Genomic DNA, 15,747 nt, shown 5'->3' on the forward strand with positions numbered 1-15,747 from the left:
TCACCAGGATGTCTTCGTTATGAAATAAATATGTAAACTTGAGGAATAAAGATATAAAATGTTAATAACGTTGTTTTATTTAAAAAGCTTTAAGAGTTCACACGTAAAAAAATTGTGGGCATTTTTTTTGGGCGTGCACTCGTAAAAAGCAGACAGGCAGTAGCAAGAAAAGCAGACAGGCAGTAGCATTCCGAAGAAGAGATTGGTTAACATCGGATATACAGTTCACCGTCTTTTCTGAAGGTATTTGGCTAGAGTGTTGCGTTCTACGGAAATGAATGTGGACTGCACGCAGTGCGCACAAGAAGAGTATAGAAAGCAATTCTGGTGGCTCAAGTTTTGGATACTATGCTTTCATGGTAGTGAAACCTATCCAGAAAAAATACTCATCGACCACAATAATCAGACTCAACTGCTTCATGACGACGTAGCTGTTATGCTATGGTGGGTCCTGCTGAAATATAAAGACAAACTATTAATTACTTACATTTGAGATAAGCTACTGGTCTTTAGAGCCATCACATTGTCCTAACCACTCTGTATTTGCTTCCCATACACGTAGTTATAATTCCATGTTACAGTATATTTCCCCATTATTTTATTTATAAACATAGGCGATTCATTCTTTACTTCGTAGAATACAGAGTAACAGCACAATGAAAAGCAACACTGGTGACAGACGGAACAACTGACTTTCACATTTCACAGCAATGTTGTATTTTGATCGCTTTAAGTTTGGTTGATTTAAATGTAATTAGAGACTGATTACTGGCTCCCGTTGGGTAGGAGCTTTTTCCAGAAACAGTCGCAGTGTAGGCTTTGAGGCATTTAGAGAAACTACGGCCAGTGGGGAGTTTCAACCCCGCTGCTGTAGGATAGGGTATGCCCAAGTCGACAGAAATCGGTATTACAAGTTTGTCAGTAGGATTAGGGTGCCAGGTGGAGAGGGGTAGCGTACAGGCAAATGGTAACATTATTCCGTTCACCGATAGGTAGAGCCGCAAGCAAAATTTTATTCAGATATTAATCATTTAAATCCTGTAGGATCGAGAGTAATTATCAGATTGCTGTGTAGGTGTGACTGTGGGAAGTGCAGCGGCGATGCCCTTTGACCCGCGCTCGCCGGGAAATTGACTGTACCGCTGCGAAAGCCGCAAATACGCGCCGTGCCTCGCCCGTTAACGCCAGCAGATAAGTGATTATGCCGCTGCGCATTTGACGCCGGCGCGCCAGTGCGCAGCCAAATCCCCCAGCCTCGCCAACTCGCCAGCGTATATAACATCGCCATCACCGTCGCCGACAACGGCCGTGCGAGGGCGAGTTTGCGATCCAATTTATTACGGCGCCATCTGGCGGGGGCGGTAAATATGTTGCACGCGGCGCCCTGATCCTCCGTTAAGTCTGGCGGCCTACGCGGGGGATGTGCGATACCGGCGGTAGCTGGACGCGTTACGCCGTGCGCATGCGCGCGCGCGCACGCAACTACCTGCTCCGGGGCTAGGGATTAATCCAGCTTATATTCGAAATTAAACTGTCACGCCGGGGGAGAGGTTTCGCCAAGTCACAAAACGGATTCCGGCCGAGCTGTCAGGGGACGCGTCGTTCCATTAGCAGCGCTACAGCATTTCAGCCGGTTTTAGACGGCGGCGGCGCTACAGGGCGTTAATTAAAGTACGAAGCGGCTCGTCTCGCCTCGCTGTGTCACCGGCGAATCGGGCGGCGGATGCATTTTTCAGCGAGCGGCCCGCGTCCGGGTGATGGCGGCGTGTCATTGATTGCGCCGCTCGCCGGCGTCAGCAAACTGCACGGGTGGCGCTCTCGCGAGGCCGTGTCACGCCAGAGAGCGACACGGCTGTCCGCCCGTGACCGCGCTCCTAATTTTTGATTTACGCCTTTCCGCGGCCGGTGCTCGGCTGTTAAACGAACCGTGGCAGCAGTGCCCACCCGGCTGTGCCCATTCGTTTTCCCAGTACTCGATCTATAAAAATAAAAATACCGACACACAAACGGATTCTTGTCTCTGTGGCACGAACTGCCACCGAAGGCTCGAAACGTTTCCTACTCCATCGCGCGTCGTCTTTATTACGATTCGAAACTTACTGCACCAATGCTAAATGAGGTGCAGCGGTCTTAATTGCGCTTACGTAATTGAACTGCACGTTATCATGACCTTAATTATTTTATTACTTTCCCGACGCATTTCGGCCAGTGTCCATCTTCAAAAAGACATAAAAAAAATGGCTCTGAGCACTATGGCACTTAACATCTGAGGTCATCAGTCCCCTAGAACTTAGAACTACTTAAACCTAACTAACCTAAGGACATCACACACATCCATGTCCGAGGCAGGATTCGAACATGCGACCGTAGCGGTCGCGCGGTTCCAGACTGAAGCGCCTAGAACCGCTCAGACATAAGCCGGCGACATAAAAAAGATTTATAGAATGTATCTCTTACCGACATGTCTATCTGAAGATGGCCAGTAACCGAAACCTATCAGGAAATTAATAAAATATTTGTGGTAAAGGCAGACTGCTATTGCTGCGCCGGCCGAAGTGGCCGAGCGGTTCTAGGCGCTTCAGTCTGGAACCGCGCGACCGCTACGGTCGCAGGTTCGAATCCTGCTTCGGGCATGGATGTGTGTGTTGTCCTTAGGTTAGTTAGTTTTAAGTAGTTCTAAGTTGTAGGGGACTGATGACCTCAGATGTTTAGTTCCATAGTGCTCAGAGCCATTTGAACCATTTTTGCACTCATCTTACTTGTACTCTGGTCTATTCGTGAATCCAGTGAACGATGACCAACGTATCTAGTAGGAGCTCCAACTGGGCTCTTCTGAACGGCGACTGATGCTGCCTTAAGGTACGGTGTCGATACTGCCGAACAAACTGCCGATACACACTCTCTGGAGCCGTGCTGCTTCTTATATGTGTTTGGCGGATCGATGTCCCTTTGCGAACTTACTTACTCGACGTAAGGCAGCAGCATAATATAGTCAATGTTGCGTGAGTCCTCTATGGCATCGGAACGTAACAATGATCCCTATTTAAGGAGGCTAGGCTTGCCCTGTCTGTGTGTGGCTGTGCCTCGGATATTCTGGCGGAGAGCAATTATTATTATTTACGAACGTAGGCTTCAGTGGCTGTTGACATTTCTAATGAAACAATTTTCGGCCACGTGACCGCGACCGACGTTGCGTCAAACGTATAGAGGGCCGCGCGTTGGACACCCCTGGACCAAGCTTGTAGGAGCAACCGAATGGAAACAGTGGATGCTGATAGCGCATTCGGTTCTGAGCGGAAACATTCGATCGTTGTTAAATCGTTCCTGTAGTCTACACTTCGGGTTATCGCCTGTCCGTCGCTGTTATTGCCGTTCCGATATTTGCTTTTTATTGAGCGCCAATCGGTAGCTTTTTGCTCAGGTTTTCGGCCGTGTGTATCAATACGTGTTTTCTTAATGGTGAACGTCATTTCTGCATCAGAATGCCGAAACGGCTCAGTGGCGTGGGAGTGGAAGAAATCATACGACTGGATATAAAGTGAATCTCAAGATAAATTCAGTGCGATAAACAGTATGTGCAAGGACGTATGATATTGTGAAACAATATTACTTCAAGAAGTTCAAAGAAAATTCGACTACATTATTCTCGCAAAAAATACTTCGGACGAGTGACAGTGTATGCTCCAAAAGCAAGTGATTAGGGTCACCAAAGAATTAAAATAACTCGTATCTTTTATTCATTCTGCTCATGTCACCTCAGCATTTTTCGATACACAGTAATCGGTGGTGGATGAAAACTAGCGGGAACATGAGGACAGAACGTTAATAAATTTAAATAAAAACGCACTTCTTCATTTATTTAATCATATAATTCTAATGTAGCACCAGTTATTCACGTGTCCTTAAAGTGAGATATGTTATTTGTCACTAAAATAGTTCGCGTATAACCGAAAAGGCTGAAAAAACATGTTAAAGGGAAAAAAAGCAATCACTCAAACTCGGTGATAAAGTGACAACACTTATATGACTGACGTAACTGCCAGGGACTTTCCAGTCGGTTGTTTCCCATTAAACGAAACCACTCCAACCGGGCGAGTAGGTGGTGAACATCCATAAAGTGACGTGGCCGCAAAGACTACTTTCAATCGGCTGTTGAAACCAGTCGCTTTGCGGTCACTAACACAGATGCGCCGTTGTAAACATCCGGGATCGGTGAACGGTGCGGGTGGCCCGTCTGCGCGCACAGCGGCATCTGATAAGCCACCTGTATCGGCCGGGTGTCGGCTTTTCAATTCTCCCTGCAGCTGCTGCGCCTTCACCTCGCCTGCACAGCACAGCAAAACAAAACGACGGAGGGTGCAGCCGCGCAGCCCGCTGCTGGGGCGGCAGATAGCGAGCGAGTCGCGTTTCATTCGACCGGCCGCTGCCGGCGGCGATTTATCGCGACCGTCCACCACCACCACAGCTGCCTGTCGTTGTTATCTTTCCATTTGAAACGCATCGCTCTGTCCGGACGTAATAAACAGCGGGGCACAATTCGATTACCACGGCTCGACACGGCCCGATTTGTTTATACTTGTAAAATGTGTTATTCTGATTAATTATCGGCAATCCAATTGCGATATTGCTGTATATTTTGTAACGACACTTCCAACTGCTACTATAAATGCCCGTCGCGTGAACTCTCCTCTTTTTATTTCTGCGAGTATGCGTGTGGCAGTCCCCTCACCCTTCTGGCCGCTCGCATGATTCGCCAAACACCGTTATAAAATCAGCGGCTCGTGTCGAATTTATTGCTTCCACCACCGTAGTTTGTACTTATTGCGCGGTGCTGCTAAACAATTCACTTTCAGGGCTATGACATAATTTATTGTTTAACATTCAATTTTACATTTTGTTTCCAGTGTTTGAATTATCTCTGCCCCCCCCCCCCCCCCCCAACCTCCTGCTACAATGTTTACCATTTGTTGCTTCATGAAATTCTCGCTGCAGGGGAAATGAATTACGGAATCAACGAATGACATTTACCGAGGCCGTTTTTTTTTTATTTGTAGTAACAAATATCGGTGCAGTTTTAATTAATAAATCAGTCGGACCAGTGACGTGGAGGTATCATAAAATTAACGCGCACACTAGCAGCGTATTTAGGCTCCTTTTTTTTCCAGCCACAGTTTCCTTTATGGGTGGAACTGATAATGGCCGAGTTTAATGGCTGGCCAGTGTTAGGCAGAGTTAACATGCGTCCGGGACGGTGGAGCGCGGACAGCTGTGTGCTGTTCTGGCTCTTTTCACGCCATTTTGACGGCCTGTGTAAACACATTGTCAGCTCTCGGCACGGGGCCATGCACGGCTGCCCTCGTCCGTGGCGAAAGCTCTCCACTGCCAGAGCGGCCTGCTGCGGCGCTTTCACTTTTTTTTTTAGCATACTCACCACCATAATCACGTACTCGTACGAGACTACGTCTATAGCCAGTAGTTAAAGAGGTAACATCAAACTTGTCACGTTGTTGTAGTTTGTTGTTGTTGTCTTCAGTCCTGAGACTGGTTTTAATGCAGCTCTCCATGCTACTCTATCTTGTGCAAGCTGCTTCATCTCCCAGTACTTACTGCAACCTACATCCTTCTGAATCTGCTTAGTGTATTCATCTCTTGGTCTTCCTCTACGATTTTTACCCTCCACGCTGCCCTCCAATGCTAAATTTGTGATCCCTTGATGCCTCAGAACATGTCCTACCAACCGGTCCCTCCTTCTTGTCAAGTTGTGCCACAAACTCCTCTTCTCCCCAATTCTATTCAATACCCCATCATTAGTTATGTGATCTACCCATCTAATCTTCAACATTCTTCTGTAGCACCACATTTCGAAAGCTTCTATTCTCTTCTTGTCCAAACTATTTATCGTCCATGTTTCACTTCCATACATGCCTGCACTCCATAAAAATACTTTCAGAAACGACTTCCTGACACTTAAATCTATACTCGATGTTAACAAATTTCTCTTCTTCAGAAACGCTTTCCTTGCCATTGCCAGTCTACATTTTATATCCTCTCTACTTCGACCATCATCAGTTATTTTGCTCCCCAAATAGCAAAACTCCTTTACTACTTTAAGTGTCTCATTTCCTAATCTAATTCTCTCACCCGACTCAACTCGACTACATTCCATTATCCTCGTTTTGCTTTTGTTGATGTTCATCTTCTATCCTCCTATCAAGACGTAAGGTTCCCTAATAATACGATCAGTTCTAATTTAGTATTCCTGAATATATTTCATTCAAAATCATGTCTGTGGTAAATTTATATCTGCTATATACTAATAATAAAACTAAATGCATCGTGTCGGTCTGCTTGATCATGCTAATGTCCAAAACTGCTAGATGATCTTTCGTGTCATTTTTAGGGGTACCTTGAGTGTAGCTTGGGGCAGTGTCTAGGCTTTATTTCTTCAAAACAGGAACACGAAAAAAAGATGTCGTAATTTGGTTTTATCTAAAATAGTCTGCCCATGGGCCCCTATTCTGTATCGTTCATACCGATCGGTGCAGTGTAAGCTTCTGAGACCTGTTACCGATCGGTCCTCATGCCGATTTTTCGACAATTGTACGGAGAGGTTTTGGTTTTCGGTATGGTCCTCTCGTTCGGTTCGGTGTAGTTTATTTACACCTAGAATTCGTCATTTTAAACGTATTGAGCTGTTATAGCTTCGGATTTAGTGATTGTTACTGGAGAATCACCAGGAGTTTTGGGAAACAGTATGTCAGAACTAAGGTGCAATACGAGTGGCAGACTGTTGCAATCTGATATGTGTATCGCAGCTCTTTTAGCTCGTACAGGAAGATACAGGCTCTCCAAGACTCTTCATTACAAAGCCAATTGATTATTGTGAGTTCTTTTGCGGTATTTTTTGTGCTGGCGGATAATTTATGGAAATTAAAGGCAGACAATTTGTAAATTTGCTGCAGGCGAACGTCCTGCGCATCTCGAATAACGCCAAAGAACCATCCAAGCATAATCAGATGAACATATACAGTCATCTGTGCCAAATACTACGCCTCGATGAGAACTAGTCCTGGATTAACTCGTGGCTTTCGCTTGAAGTTCAGTATTTAGGAGGTGGAATCCTACCTTGCCCTATCTGTCCTGGTGAAGGTTTCCTCTAACTTACATACAGAAGTGAAACATAACTGTGCTTATTTAGACCTTAAGTTTGGTGAGGAATACAGGTCAGAAATACACAGGATCGGTATTTTTTAAAATACGGCTGTCGGAGCGGGAGAGAGAAGGATTATACGGCGGTTATTTAAGACTAACTGTTGGAAATACCATATTCCACTAGCGCTTATAGATAAAACACTGTTTTTTTGCGTACAACCAAAACTAAGTAGCTAATCCGGAGAAGAGGAGCCTTCAGGTTGAACGTTGTCGCGTTTACCATTTTATAATTGAGGCATTAGGTGAAGACAATGGAAGCAAAGTGCTTGCGTGAGTAACCGAATAAGACACATCAGGTGGCTGGAATTGTGTTGACTAAATAGAAACACTTCACAGGACATTTGTGAAGGAGTAGACTCGTCACAATAGCGCCTATAAACTCACTGTTTACACACCACTGCGTTCTTCTTCGTTGTGCTACACTTTTGAACAAGGAAACCAGTGTGTTTTTCCGTCGCCGCCGAATTACGTCTTCACGACCCTGCTGTGCTGTCAACAGCCGGCCGAAGTGGCCGCGCGGTTCTGGCGCTGCAGTCTGGAACCGCGAGACCGCTACGGTCGCAGGTTCGAATCCTGCCTCGGGCATGGATGTGTGTGATGTTCTTAGGTTAGTTAGGTTTAACTAGTTCTAAGTTCTAGGGACTAATGACCTCAGCAGTTGAGTCCCATAGTGCTCAGAGCCATTTTTTTTTGTGCTGTCAACCAGAAAGGCAAGCAACTGTGGGCAACTGCTGACAAGGGAACCGTCCCATCGCACCCCCCTCAGATTTAGTTATAAGTTGGCACAGTGGATAGGCCTTGAAAAACTGAACACAGATCAACCGAGAAAACAGGAAGTTGTGTGGAACTATGAAAAAAATAAGCAAAATATACAAACTGAGTAGTCCATGCGCAGGATAAGCAACATCAAGGATAAAGTCGGAGCGCCGTGGTCCCGTGGTTAGCGTGAGCACCAAGGCCTATCCACTGTGCCAACTTATAACTAAATCGGAGGGGGGTGCGATGGGGAGGTTCCCTTGTGAGTAATGCAACACCCGAGGGCTGCGGTAACTCAACTCTTCAGTTTTAAACCCTCCGCCTTACATTCATTTACACGTTTATCACAAAAATAAAGTACAGTAATAACTGTGCTGTTGCACAAGAACATACCCCGCGGCAAATTTTCTGCTGGGCGTTACATTCCAGCTAATTAACGAGAACGGAGTAAAAGTTTTCAACCGCCAGGTAAGCACGCCCTGTCTCGTTATTGCGAGTCTTCGGCTGATTACATGTTCGCAGTTATGTGGCCGCGAGTGATTACGGTTAAGGGGTTATTACATAATTAGCTATAAGCATTAAAACTAACTGCTTTCATATTTCATGGGATTGCGTGTGATCTTCTGTAAAATCTTTTTGTGCGCAGACGAGTTTTTTAATCAACCCCCATTCGGCTAACAATGGATGCAGTGGAGTGCGTATGTTTGGGTATCGCAAACCAGAAGCTGATTAACTTTTATCTGAGGGTTGTGGATAATCAAAGGAACTATGTTTTTCGGAGTTAAAGAGTACATCATACATTTCCAACAGGTGCCTGAAGGTTAAGTAATTTTATCACGAATTCCAAAGCGCTATGGTATGAAGAGTAAGGCATAATATTGTACTGAAAATTACATACTTTGAAGCCGCGATAACCTGACAACGGTGTGGTGTGTTCTCATTCCACAATGAAGCACGGACCATCTTCAGAGATACGGGAATAAAGATACCAGGTGACTCTCTGGAGATAAGTAAGGGGTACCAATAGATAAAGTAGTGATACAAATTGTGTGTGTGTGTGTGTGTGTGTGTGTGTGTGTGTGTGTGTGTGTGTGTGTGTGTGTGACGATGAGCTAATGCTTACGGCTAGGTATGGACAGAGAATTTTTGGCATCCCATGTGTGAACGGTGACGTGTGCGTGCTGTACGTCAGCGAATGTCAACGCCCCCGCGGACGTCCGGTAGAGGACAGCGAGACGGATGTGATTAATCAGGATCTCCGTGACGGGCACGTGCGCACGTGTCGAGCGTCAACACAACCCCGATCTGCGCCCAGTCACGCAAGCCTTTCGCCGCGCATAACTTGATCGGCCGGCGACATCCTCCTATGCGTATTTCAACTTCGTGTATAATCGGATGACCCAGCTGTATCCTTGCAGCAATCAGTGTGTCATCCAGTGCAAATACAACAGTTACCTCAGTATCTGTGCTAATTATGTTGCGAAGTATACGTAAATTTAGTACCAGAATGGAATTTTCTCTTTATAGCGGAGTGTGCGCTGATACGAAACCTTATGGCAGATTAAAACTGTGTTCCGGACCGACACTCCTTTCTTCCAGGATTGCTAGTTCTGCAAGGTTCGCAGATCATCTTCTGTGAAGTTTGGAAGGTACGAAACGAGGTACTGGCAGAATTAAAAGCTGTGAGGACGGGTCGTGAGCCGTGCTTGGGTGGCTCAGATGGTAGAGCACTTGTCCGTGAAAGGCAAACGTTCCGAGTTTGAATCTCGGTCCGCCACACAGTTTTAATCTGCCAGGAAGTTCCAAATTAAGTACCAATTTATTCTCACTATTGAAAACCCAGTTGCGACATCTTGTACCATTTGTGAAATATGAGCGATGTTCTCATTGTGTGAAACAGTAAAAAATTGTTCAGTGCTGTATTCTTTATTTACAGTCCGGTCCAATATGAGTTCCCGCTTTCTTCTACTCTTAAAAAATACGTTAAGCGTATTGTTATTTTATATAGGGTACATAGGAAATTCTGGAACATTATTTCGTGAGTGTCGTATTGCACAACAGCCTCTTTTCTATTTTTTCTACAACTCATAGTTTTGTCTCATATCTACGCCATCCTAATAACTTTGTCGGAGCTAGATTCAAGTACTATTCGGGACAGTGGAATTAATTTAAATTTGGCGTACAATAGCACAGCGACAGTGAGTGATCCATATTGTAAATTAAGGAAAAAATAGTCTAGGAAAGTAAGGAGAAAATAGTCTAGGTTGCAAAGACAGCATGAACTGTACTGGCGCGTTTCGCCTTTTTGAAGCGTTTTCATAAATCGTGTAGGAACTTTGTGTAACGCATTAGTCGCAAGTAGTTGAAATTTTGGTGTGCACCTTCGGCGAAGGTAGATGCGCTCATGCAATTTGTATACCAATATTTGTGTCAACACTGGTGGTGGGGGCCCTGTCTAAGCCTACTGCATGCCTTCGCTGAAGGTGCATACCAAAATTTCCACTACTTAACGACTAATGCGTTAGCCACAAAAAATGTTCAAATGTGTGTGAAATCTTATGGGACTTAACTGCTAAGGTCATCAGTCCCTAAGCTTACACACTACTTAATCTAAATTATCCTAAGGACAAACACACACACCCATGCCCGAGGGAGGACTCGAACCTCCGCCAGTACCAGCCGCACAGTCCACGACTGTAGCGCCTCGACCGTTCGGCTAATCCCGCGCGGCGTTAGCCACAGTTCCTATAGGATTGCTGAAGATGCCTCAAAAAGGCGAACATCACAATTGATGCACCATGGCCATAGAATGGGGGGATTTATATAATCTTGTTCATTGTACTGTCGCATATCGTTTGGTTAGTTACAACCGATTCGACAAAACTGTCATATTTAGATATCCTTATTCTCCGTTGTTTAACACCCCATAATTCGTCCGCAGAAGTCGCCTACCGAAAGTATCCAAAAGCTGACGCTGTAGCAGCTGGTCATTTTTTCCAATGAACCTAACTTAGAACATTCTCCCTGCCTTCCCCCCCTGTATTCAAATCTTGCGTCTGAAAACAGCGGAGATTTTTTTTAAGTTGGGAATACGGTACAAGTTTCCTTCTGTCCAACGTGTACAAATGCCGAACTGATTTCTTTCTCTTTGCAATAGGCGTCAATGGCGCTCCTTTCTCGGTTTTGAATGTATTTGTTTGGTATTAGACGAAGCTCGTTCCACCAGATACAATTCTGTCACATAACGATACAAGAAGAACAGCTGTTTGACTTGATTACAAAATATAAAGCAGAACTGTGAGAGATAATTAATGTGCAAAGTATATTTGCATGACTGCACCATTCAAATAAAAGCCACATTATTTTGAACAAATGAAAGAGGAAAATAATGCTTTATTTTTAAAATATTGCACGGGATAATCGTTCTTTGAGGATTAAATTCATCACTTTTGTTGGTGTATGTACAATGAGCACATTAGTGAGGCAACAGTCACAGATTGGGTAGTGTGCTAACTTAAATATCTACGTTGATTGGTATTGTGTAGGTACTCCGTTAATAGTAGCAATTCCTTTATCGTGAATGGCTAAGTTCGTTGGTATTACAAGTTTATAATATTGTGTTGATGAAGTTCTAATGTAATGTTCTCGTTTTTTCCCAATATTTCGCCTTCTCTCTCTCTCCCCCCCCCCCCCCCCCCAATATCTCTCTCTCTCTCTCTCTCTCTCTCTCTCTCTCTCTCTCGTGATCCAGCCGCCCACTTGGGCATTACGTTGACTATCCTGCCACAGGTCTCGTCTTCCCTTTCCGCTGGAGGGCACCGACGTTACTGCTAATGAAGGCAGCGCACCGCCGCCCTCGGAGCTGACGGCAATTGTGTTAGCTCATTACGCCACTAACAGACTCATCGCCACGCCGGCGCGAGCAGTTTGCGTGCTTACGACCGGCATTGAACAATAAAAACCGCCGCCGGCATTAACATTTATATCATTGCGCAGTCGGCGGCCGTGGCGGAATCTAGGAAATGCGCGCGCGCCACGTGAGCTGTTGTGTGCTGATGGCAATGCTCCATTTGTCGGCTGTACGGAGCAGGCAGTAACGGCGTCGCCGCTTTTAACGAGCCTTTGCCCCCGGCACGGAGTCGGAGGCGCCGAGAAACTCGCACCGCGCCGCTAGACCCTCCTAACGCACTGGCTAATAGAATATTATCTTTACGAACCGACGCTGCGTTTCGGTTTCTTATTTTTTCGCGGGCACCGAGAGGGGCTCCTTAGGCAGCTCGTAAAAACGATGCCATTGCAGTTTTTCTTGCTGTGTGAGGCTGAATAGTCGACTTAAATTTTCAACCGTTTTTCCCGTGCATATTATGCTAAACGTTTGCAGTTTAATCTTAGGCTACGAAATAAACGATGGCCCGACTTTGATCCTACCGACATAAGAAACAGCTACGACATATCTTACTTTACAACTTCAAAAAAAATTGCAAGCTGGAGCAGAATATTGGTTGAAGTAGTCGTGGTTGGACGGAAGTAGCTGTGGTCCGTAGGAGATACTTCACACTTAAGTAGGAAGCGCTGTACGTATAGTGGGTAATATTTCTTTGTTGCTGACCTACTGTAGTTTACTGCAGGACGCCATTTTAAGCCGAGTATATCGTAATGCTGAGTTTTCGTGCAATAACGGTGATATTTGCATGATATCGTAACTCGGTCTGTCACTCCCCCCTCTCTCCCCCTCCCCCTCTCTCTCATCCCTCCCCCTCTCCCCCTCCCCCTTTCAGCCCCACCCTCCCTCTCCCTATTCCCCCCCCCCCCCCTAGTCACACTACCTGTTCCAACGACAAATGAAACATGGGAGCCAAATGGTATTGGGTTGCTTAGAGTAGATGCCCTTATTTACAAGCGTTGTCATTTACATCCCTTAGCGTGATATTTTATTTTACTACTCGCTACATATTACCATCAATGTGTCAGTGCGGCACATCTGCGTAAGAAGTGAGCGTGTCGACTGCGTATCAGTGGACGGCCTAAGGATGGTACTCTGTGCCGAAACCGGTAGCTCGTAGGTGAAATAAATAAGTTGTGGTTATAGACTAAAACAATCATTTCCGTTACTATTGGCTGCAATTTGTCGCAAACTTGCCTCGCTTTTCAAGCCACTTTGCTCCTTTTTTTTTCATTTGTCTTTTAGAATTCTCAACTCTGCTAAAATAAGTAAGAGCGGGTATAAAGCTTCCATTCAGTCCCTTGTTGACCAGTCTCGTTTGTCAGTTGACGATAGCAAAATGAAAGCCGAAGTTTTAAATATCGTGTTCAAGAAATCGTTCACGCAGGAGAATCGTACAAACATACCTTCAATGGACCATCGCACATACTCCTTCCTGTAAGGACGACATGGTAATAAGCATCCCTGGCGTAGAGAAGCAATTGAAGGAGTTAAAAGCAAATCAATCACCAGGTCCGGATGGAATCCCAATTCGATTTTATAGAGAGTGCTGTACTGCATTGTCCCCTTCCTAGCTTGCATTTATCTCGAATCTTTCGCTCAGCACTAAGTCCCAAGCGATTAGAAAAATGCTCAGGTGACTCCTATATGTAAGAAGGGTAAAAGAAGGCATCGGCAAAATTACAGACCAATATCCCCGATTTCAGTTTGCTGCCGAATCCTTGAACATACTCTCAATTCGAATATATTAAATTTTCACGAGACTGAAAAGCTTACGTGCACGAGCAGCATGATTTTAGAAAGCATCGCTCGTGCGAAATCAGTTTACCGTTTCCTCACATGATGTACTGCGGACTACGGATAAAGGACAACAGGCAGGATCCATATTTCGAGACTTTCGGAAAACATTTGACACGGTGCTCCACTGAAAGATTTTAACGAAAATACGAGCAGATGGAATAAGTTAACAGATAAGTGAGTGGCTCGAAGACTTCTTAAGGATTGGTACCCAGTATGTAGTCCTCATGAAAGTGTTCATCAGAGACAAGGGTTTCGTCAAGAGTGCCCCAGGGAAGTGTGATAGGACCGTCAGTGTTCTCTATACACATAAATGATTTGGCGGGCGGGGTGGTCAGCAGTCTGCCGTTGTTTGCTGATGATGCCGTGGTGTACGGTAATGTGTCGAATTGAGTGATTGTGGAAGATAAAAGATCACTTAGACAAAATTTCTACCTGGTGCGATGAATGGCAGATAGCTCTAAATGTGGGAAAAGTTAATGCTTATGAGTTGGGAGAAGAAACCTGTAATGTTAGGATACAGCACTAGCAGTGTAGTGTTTGAGACATGACGTCGTTTAAATATCTGGGGCGAACGTGGCAAAGAGATACGAAAAGGAACGAGCATGTGAGGACTGTGGTAAGGTAGGGGTATGAGAGGGGAGTTTCAGGAAAGTGTGGTTCACCTGTAAAGGAGATCGCATTTAGGACACTTATGCGGCCTATTCTTGAATACTGCTCGAGTGTTCGGGATCCGAAACAGGTCGAATTGAAGAGGGACATCGAAGCAATTCAGAAGCGGGCTGATAGATTTGTTACCGACTGGCTCGAACAACACGGAAGTGTTACGGAGATGATGTCCGCAGCTCGTGGTCGTGCGGTAGCGTTCTCGCTTCCCACGCCCGGGTTCCCGGGTTCGATTCCCGGCGGGGCCAGGGATTTTCTCTGCCTCGTGATGACTGGGTGTTGTGTGATGTCCTTAGGTTAGGTTTAAGTAGTTCTAAGTTCTAGGGGACTGATGACCATAGCTGTTAAGTCCCATAGTGCTCAGAGCCATTTGAACCATTTTTTTGTTACGGAGATGCTTAGGGAACTTAAAAGGGATCGCTGGAGGGAAGGCGACGTTCTTTTTCGAGAAACACTTTTGAGAAAATTTAGAGAACCGGAATTTTAAGCTGACTGCCGAATGATTCTACTGCCGCCATCGTACATTGCGCGTAAGGAACACGAAGATAAAGATTGGAGAAATTAGGGCTCATACGGGGGCTTAAAGACAGTCATTTGTCCCTCGGACTGTTTGCGAATGGAACAAGAAAGGAAATGACTAGAAGTGGTACATTGGCTTGCGGAGTATTTATGTAGACATAGGAGGAGGTACTGAATAGAATTTGAGAGAAGAGAAATTTGTGGCACAACTTGACTAGAAGAAGGGTACATCGTCGCAGGGTACATCGTGTCTTCCGATGGAGGCCTACTATTTACAAGTCTATTTTGGATGTGGAGACAGAGTATAACATGAACGTCAGTTCGTCCGTTTTGATTGATGTCTTGAAAGGACAGACTGTTTTTCGAGGAGGTCGTTTTGATTTTACTTTTTCTGTTACTGACAATCCAATCTGTCAATGTTGGTTGACTGTTGCAATAATTCGTATTGATTCTACTACTAAGTCTACAGCTACGTCTTTGGAGCAGGTACCTCCTCGTGATGTTCTCGGTTATCGGACGTTCATGATCACTATGTCTCAAGTTCGTGGTGTTGGAGAAACATCGACAAATTTCTTTATTGATAAACCATTGTGTGTTAGGACAAGGAAGTCTTGTAAACTATTGTATGATGATAATATTTGTATTTTTGTCCGTGGTAGAGGTGTTGATATGAAATGTAAAATAGTTGGTGATATGACTGTATGTAATAGTAGGGCATATTCTGAGGCATCAAGGGATCACCAATTTAATATTGGAAGGCAGCGTGGAGGGTAAAAATCGTAGATAGAGACCAAGAGATGAATACACTAAACAGATTCAGAAGGATGTAGGTTGTAATAGATACTGGGAGATGA

At 45.0% G+C, this 15,747-nt stretch overlaps 1 protein-coding gene across 4 annotated transcripts in view; it reads left to right on the forward strand.

The window, feature by feature from the left end:
- LOC126241267 (fibrosin-1-like protein) overlaps positions 1-15,747 on the forward strand; it is a 739,110-nt gene that overhangs the window by 451,876 nt on the left and 271,487 nt on the right. The gene's annotated exons all lie outside the window — the stretch shown is intronic.

Source organism: Schistocerca nitens, chromosome 1 (genome assembly GCF_023898315.1).
Source record: "Schistocerca nitens isolate TAMUIC-IGC-003100 chromosome 1, iqSchNite1.1, whole genome shotgun sequence".
In the NCBI taxonomy this organism is placed as follows: Eukaryota; Metazoa; Arthropoda; class Insecta; order Orthoptera; family Acrididae; genus Schistocerca; species Schistocerca nitens.